Source organism: Elephantulus edwardii, unplaced genomic scaffold, assembly GCF_000299155.1.
Source record: "Elephantulus edwardii isolate Elephantulus edwardi_28Jun2011 unplaced genomic scaffold, EleEdw1.0 scaffold00078, whole genome shotgun sequence".
Classification (NCBI taxonomy): Eukaryota; Metazoa; Chordata; class Mammalia; order Macroscelidea; family Macroscelididae; genus Elephantulus; species Elephantulus edwardii.
The window spans coordinates 6,851,088-6,857,560 of NW_006399828.1; the positions used below are offsets into that span (position 1 = coordinate 6,851,088).

At 39.4% G+C, this 6,473-nt stretch overlaps 1 pseudogene; it reads left to right on the plus strand.

The window, feature by feature from the left end:
• The first annotated feature begins 3,816 nt into the window (after nt 1-3,816).
• LOC102875264 lies at nt 3,817-4,596 on the plus strand (annotated as a pseudogene).
• The last annotated feature ends 1,877 nt before the right edge of the window (nt 4,597-6,473 follow it).

The following is a 6,473-nucleotide window of genomic DNA, read 5'->3' on the forward strand; positions in this document are numbered from 1 at the left end:
GTTCTTCCCTCTTCCATGCCTTCAGAAAGTCTACAAGCTCATGAGAGTTTAAAATTCTTTATTTTCTTCTTTTTTTTATGAGGATTAGTTTGTAGAAACTTTGATTGAAATGTTCAATAATGGTTCCTAGGCACCATCTTGTTCTGATATCATGACAAAGGAGACAGTTATTCTGGAAATAATTAGCCTCCCATGCTGCCTCTTAATTCCTTTCCTCATACTCTTTTCACAATTGTTCCAGGGGAAGAAATACAATTGTGTGACATGAATCATCACTTAAAAGATGGATTTTAGACCATACCTTACACATCTTATATTCTAGCTATGCCTAATATTATCAACTTCAGATATTTACTCCAACCAAAACCAACGTATTTTATTTTAAATTTAAATCATATGAGATATATCACTGTAAGAGTTTTTAGTATGCATATCATCAATGTAATATTAAAAGATCATTTTAAAGCCACTTAGAGTAGAGATACCTTTATTCCTATAATTGGGCAACTTTATCTTTAAAAAACTGAACCAGCAACCAGCAACTGTGGTTATAATTCTGAAAAAAGCAGATACCCTTCCTTTCCAGTAGCTTCTAATTATCTCTATAAAGGTGGTGACTTAAATAGGTAATAAAAACAAAAAGAAACATTTCCAGATATTTAATTGTTAGCCTCCTACTTGATTGTGCTTAGGTGAAACCTATACTTGGGCCAGGGGGCAGTAATCAGAACAGAGCAAGGAAACAAAGCATGGTTCAAAATTGGGAAGGATGTGTGTCAAGAATGTGTCCTATCTCCACATATTTTCAATCTGTATGCAGAATACCTCTTCTAGGAGACTGAACTCTATGAGGAGAAATGTGGCAAAGATTGTAAGAAGGGTCATCAACAATTTACGTTAATGTAGATGACACATCCTTGCTAGCTAAAATTGAGGAGGGTCTGAAGCATTTGCTGCAGAAGGTCAAGGACTGCAGCCTTCAGTATGGATTGAGCCACAATATCAAGAAAACAAAGATTCTCATCACTGGGCTGATGGGCAGCATCATAATGGATGGTAAAGAGATTGAGATTGTAAACAGCTTTAGTTTGCTTGGCTCCACAACCAACACTCTTGGCACTAGCAGCCAGGAAATTAAAAAACTTTCTGTACTGGGAATGTCTGCTCTCAGAGACCTTGCTAGAGTGCTGAAAGAGCAATGATGTCAGTCTAGAGACTAAGGTGAGCCTGATATAGGCCATGGTCTTTGCAATCACTTGCTATGCATCAGAGAGCTGGAAAATGACTAGGGATGATAGAAAGAGAATTGATCCCTTTGAGCTGTGGTGTTGGAGAAGAGTATTGAATATACTATGGACTGCTAAGAGGATGAACATGTTTGTCCTGGAGAGGGTGAAGCGAGGCTTCTCCTTGGCGGAAAGAATTCTGAAGCTTTATCTGACATATCTTCGGCATGTTGCAAGGTGGGACCAGTCCTTGGAAAGAGATGTCATGCTTGGGAATGTGGGGTGACAGCACAGGAGAGGAATACCCTAGATGAGATGGATTGATTCAGTGACTGGGTTAATGGGAATAGATGTGTCAGAGACAATAAGGTTGGCACAGGATACAGCAGGGTTCAGAGCTGTTATACACAGGGTCACTATGAGTCACAGGAGAACTGATGACACACAACAATAACAATAAGGATTTTGAAGCTATGTCTGACATATTTTGGGCATGTTCAAAGGAGGGTCCAGTCCTTGGAGAGGGACATCATATTTGGGAGGGTGAAGGGACAATGAGATAGACTGATTCAGTGATTGGTGTAACAAGTGTAGGTATGTCAGAAACAGTGAGGTTGGCACAGGATAGAGCAGGGTTTAGGGCTTTTCTACATAGGGTCGCTATGAGTTGCAAGTGACTAGTGGCACATAACAACACAACAACATGATGCTACTGAGTTTTTACTTTGTCAGCACTAAGTATTGAATTCTAGGATCATATTTTGTCTGTGATAGAATTCTAAAAGGGAGCTTTGGTTGTCTAGTCTGTAGGGAATTGTAACTGTTAATCCAAGAGCACACCTCTCTGGCAATTCAAACTCACCAGTGGCTCCACAGAAACAGATGGCTAATTTTCTCTCTTGTAATGTATAGTCTCAGAATCCCAATGATGGGTTAGCTATGACTTAATCCTGACTTGATTTTAATGAAAGAAAGAGGATGTTCTAAAAACTATGTACTGACATTTTGTGCTTTTGTGGGAACAGAACAAAATAACCTTAAATTTATCGCTGTGGAATCAGTTCTGATTCATGGTGATGGAGTTGCTTCATAAGACATTCAATTTTTTAAAAAAATAACCTATATTATCTATATTATAGAAATAGCTAGCCAAGTCTTTCTTCTTCCAAAAAGTCACAAGTTGAATTTGAACTTCCAATCTTTAGATTAACATTTGAATTTGAACTGGCAACCCTTAGGTTAACCAGTAATCACAAACCACGTGTATTATTTAGGCTCCATTTTAAGAACAGCATCACATGAATCTTTTATGTTCTCTCCTCTCTCCTCTCTCTCCTCCATTTTTGTGCTCTTAACTCTGTGTTCTCTTTGAAAGTTAAGTTCAGGACATAGTCAACCAATTCAGCAATGTGGTAGGATACAAGATCAACATACAAAAGTCCATTGTATTTCTCAACAGTGACAAAGAGAACACAAAAATGGGGCTAAGAAAGACAACACCCTTCACAATAGCTAACTACAAGATTAAATGCTTGAAAGTAAATCTAATTAGAAATAAAAAAGACCTATTCAAAGAAAATTACCATACATTACTACAAGAACCAGAAAAGAGACCTGGAGAAATGGAATATACACCACATTCATGGATAGAAAGACTCAATAATGGAAAATGACAATAGCCTTTGGTAAAGGCAATCAACAAATTAAATGCTATACCAATACAAATGCCATTTTCATTCTTCAACAAGATGGAAAAGACAATTTCCAAATTCATCTTAAATGGGAAGAGACCCTGAATAAATAAAGCACTCCTTAAAAAGAAAAACAAGGTATGGGGCATCTCACTCCCTGATCTCAAATCCTACTACTCAGCTGTGTCAAGACAATGTGGTACTGGTATAGTAACAGATATATAGATCAATGGAATAGAATTAAAAACTCTGAAATCAGCTAATCTACCCATGGTCAACAGATAGTTTGACAAGGACACAAAATCAGTCAAGTGTGGAAACAATAGCCTCTTTAACAAATGATGTTGGGGAAATTGGACAATTATGTGTAGAAAACTCAAGCGTGACTCATACATCACACCATACACAAAAACCAACTAAGTGGATCAACGACCTAGAAATAAAATCAAGGTCTATAAACTTTATCAGAGAAAAGTTTGGAAGAACTCTAGAAGCCTTAATTCACATGAACAGTTTTCCAAACATATTGAAAAAACTACATTCAAGAGAGACTAAAATAGGTGAATGAGACCTTCTAAGCATCAAATCCCTTTGCACATCAAGAAACTTCCTCAACAGGACAAAAAGGAAAGTCACAGACTAGGAAAAAATTATTTGGTAAAGACATATCTGATAAGAGATTCCTATCTAAAATCTATAGACTACACCAGCACCTCAACAAGAAAAAGTTAAACCCAATTGCAGAATGAGCACAGGGTATGAACAGACACTTCTCCAAAGAAGACATTCAGATGACAAACACATGAAGAAATGTTCAAAATTCCTAGTTCTGGCTCTCTGCTCCTGGTCGATCCAGATTGCCCTCTCTTCTCATGCAGCCTCAGCCGCATCCCTGGGGCATGATAGTGAATGTCAGAGTAAACGGATTTGGCCGCATTGGGTGCCTAGTCACCAGGGCTGCTTTTGACCCTGGCAAAGTGAATGTTGTTGTCATCAAAGATCCCTTCATTGACCTCAACTACATGGTCTATGTGTTCCAATATGATTCCACCCATGGCAAGTTCAATGGCACTGTCAAGGCTGAGAATGGGAAGCTGGTCATCAATGGGAAAGCCATCACCATCTTCCAGGAGTGAGATCCTGCCAAAATCAAGTGGGGTGATGCTAGTGCTGAGTATGTTGTTGAGTCCACTGGTGTCTTCACAACCTTGGAGAAGGCTGGGGCTCACTTGAAGGGTAGTGCCAAATGGGTAATCATCTCTGCTCCTTCTGCTGATGCCCCCATGTTTGTTATGGGTGTGAACCATGAAAAATATGACAACTATCTCAAGACTGTCAGCAATGCCTCCTGTACCACCAACTGCTTGGCTCCCCTGGCCAAGGTCATCCATGACAACTTCGGCATTGTAGAGGGACTCATGACCACAGTCCATGCCATCACTGCCACCCAGAAGACTGTGGATGGCCCCTCTGGAAAGCTGTGGTGTGATGGTCGTGGAACTGCCCGGAACATCATCCCTGCATCTACTGGCACTGCCAAGGCCATGGGCAAGGCCATCCCTGAACTGAATGGGAAACTTACTGGCATGACTTTCTGTGTCCCCGCCCCCAATGTGTCAGTTGTGGACCTAACCTGCCATCTGGAGAAAGCTGCCAAATATGATGACAGCAAAAAGTAGAAAAGCAAGCATCAGAAGGGTCTCTCAAGGGCATCCTGGGATACACTGAAGACCAGGTTGTCTCCTGTGACTTTAAAAGTGACACCCACTCTTCCACCTTTGATGGTGGGGCTGGCATTGCTCTGAACAACTACTTTGTCAAACTCATTTCCTGATATGACAATGAATTTGGCTACATCAATCAGATGGTCAACCTGATGGTTCACATGGCCTCCAAAGAATAAGAACCCCTTGGATCACAAGCCCCAGCAATAGCACTAGAAGAGAGAGAGAGAGAGAAAGAGAGAGAGAGAGAGAGAGAGAGAGACCCTCAGCTGCTGGGAAGCCCTTGCCCCAACTTGATCCTCCCACACACTAAGAATCTCACATCCTTGACACAAGTTTCCATCAAATCCCCCTGAGAAAGGGGAGGGCCTTGGAAAGCCTATCTTGTCATGTATTATCAATAAAGTACACTGTACTCAGCCAAAAAAAAATTAAAAAAAAATCCCTAGTTCTTTGAGAGATGCAAATCAAAGCAACTATAAGATACAGTCTCACCTCAGTATTAATTGTAAAGTTCAACAGAGCATCAAACAACAAATGCTGATGAGGTTATGAAGAAATTGGAACACCTACTCGCTGCTAGTTGTTGTTGTTAAGTGCCTTCGAGTCACCGGCAACTCAGCGACCCTATGAAGTAGGAGTGTAAAATAGTGCAAACACTATGGAAGTTGGTATGGTACTTTCTCAAAAGGTTGGAAATAGAAGTACCATTTGACCCAGCAATTCCACTTCTAGGAATATACCTAAAGAAATCAGAGCTTCCATCCAAACAAATATATGCACATCCATCTTTACTGATGCATTATTCACAATAGTGAAGAGTTGGAAGCAACCCAAGTGCCCATCAACAAATGAATGGATAGAAATCTATGGTATGTTCATACAGTCGAATACGATACAACTCTGAAAAACAAAAGCAACAACAAAAAAATCCTTATAAAATATTGCAAACATGGGTGATCCTGGAGGACATAATGCTAAGTGAAATATTTCAGTCACAAAAGGATATATTTGCGTGACACCACTGTTATAAAAAAGGACTGACATGGGGGTTGGTGGTACACTGAGAAAAGACGGATTAGATCATGAACACTGCATTGGAATAGATGAAGGAAAGAATTGTTTAAAAGGATATATGATTAGGCGTTATTTGTATGACTAAAGTCCAGAATAAGTGGTGTATAGAAATGTGGACTTGGGGAGGGGGAAGGGAGGAAATTATGCAACCTGAAAGAATACATACATGTTTTTGTAAAGTGTACTGGGGGAATAGGAACGAAAATGTACAACAATGAATGAATGAAAATCCAATTTTTTCTTAAACTTTTGTTAAAAATCAAACACACAAAAAAGTTAAGTTCATCACAGACTTTGGAGTAAATCAATTCAATGTAGGGAATACTGAAGGAGCTAGTCTGGGTGTTCTACTGAATAACATATTAGGCTGGAACTGAGAGTTTCTCAGATCCTCTAAAGGAGAAAGTGTCTTCTTACTAAGATTTTCTTCTTGGGAACCCAATGGAGAATTACTATGAGTTAAAATAAACTCAATTGTAGTGAATTTGAGATTTGAGAAGGAGCTAAACCCATTGGAGTGAGACACAGCAGTGGGTGTCAATTTAGAAGAAGATATAGATTGAATGACAGTAGGTTGAGTATGGAATTGGGGAGAATTAAATTTGGAATTGAAGTACCTCAGTTTAATGATTGTACATATATATTAATTGAACAAATGTTAGAGAATTTTGGATAGAGTTAGGCGTCCCTCTTTCTGATTGTGTTTCCATGTGGAAGTTCTACTAGAATAATAAAATGCATGTCCTCCCCCCCCC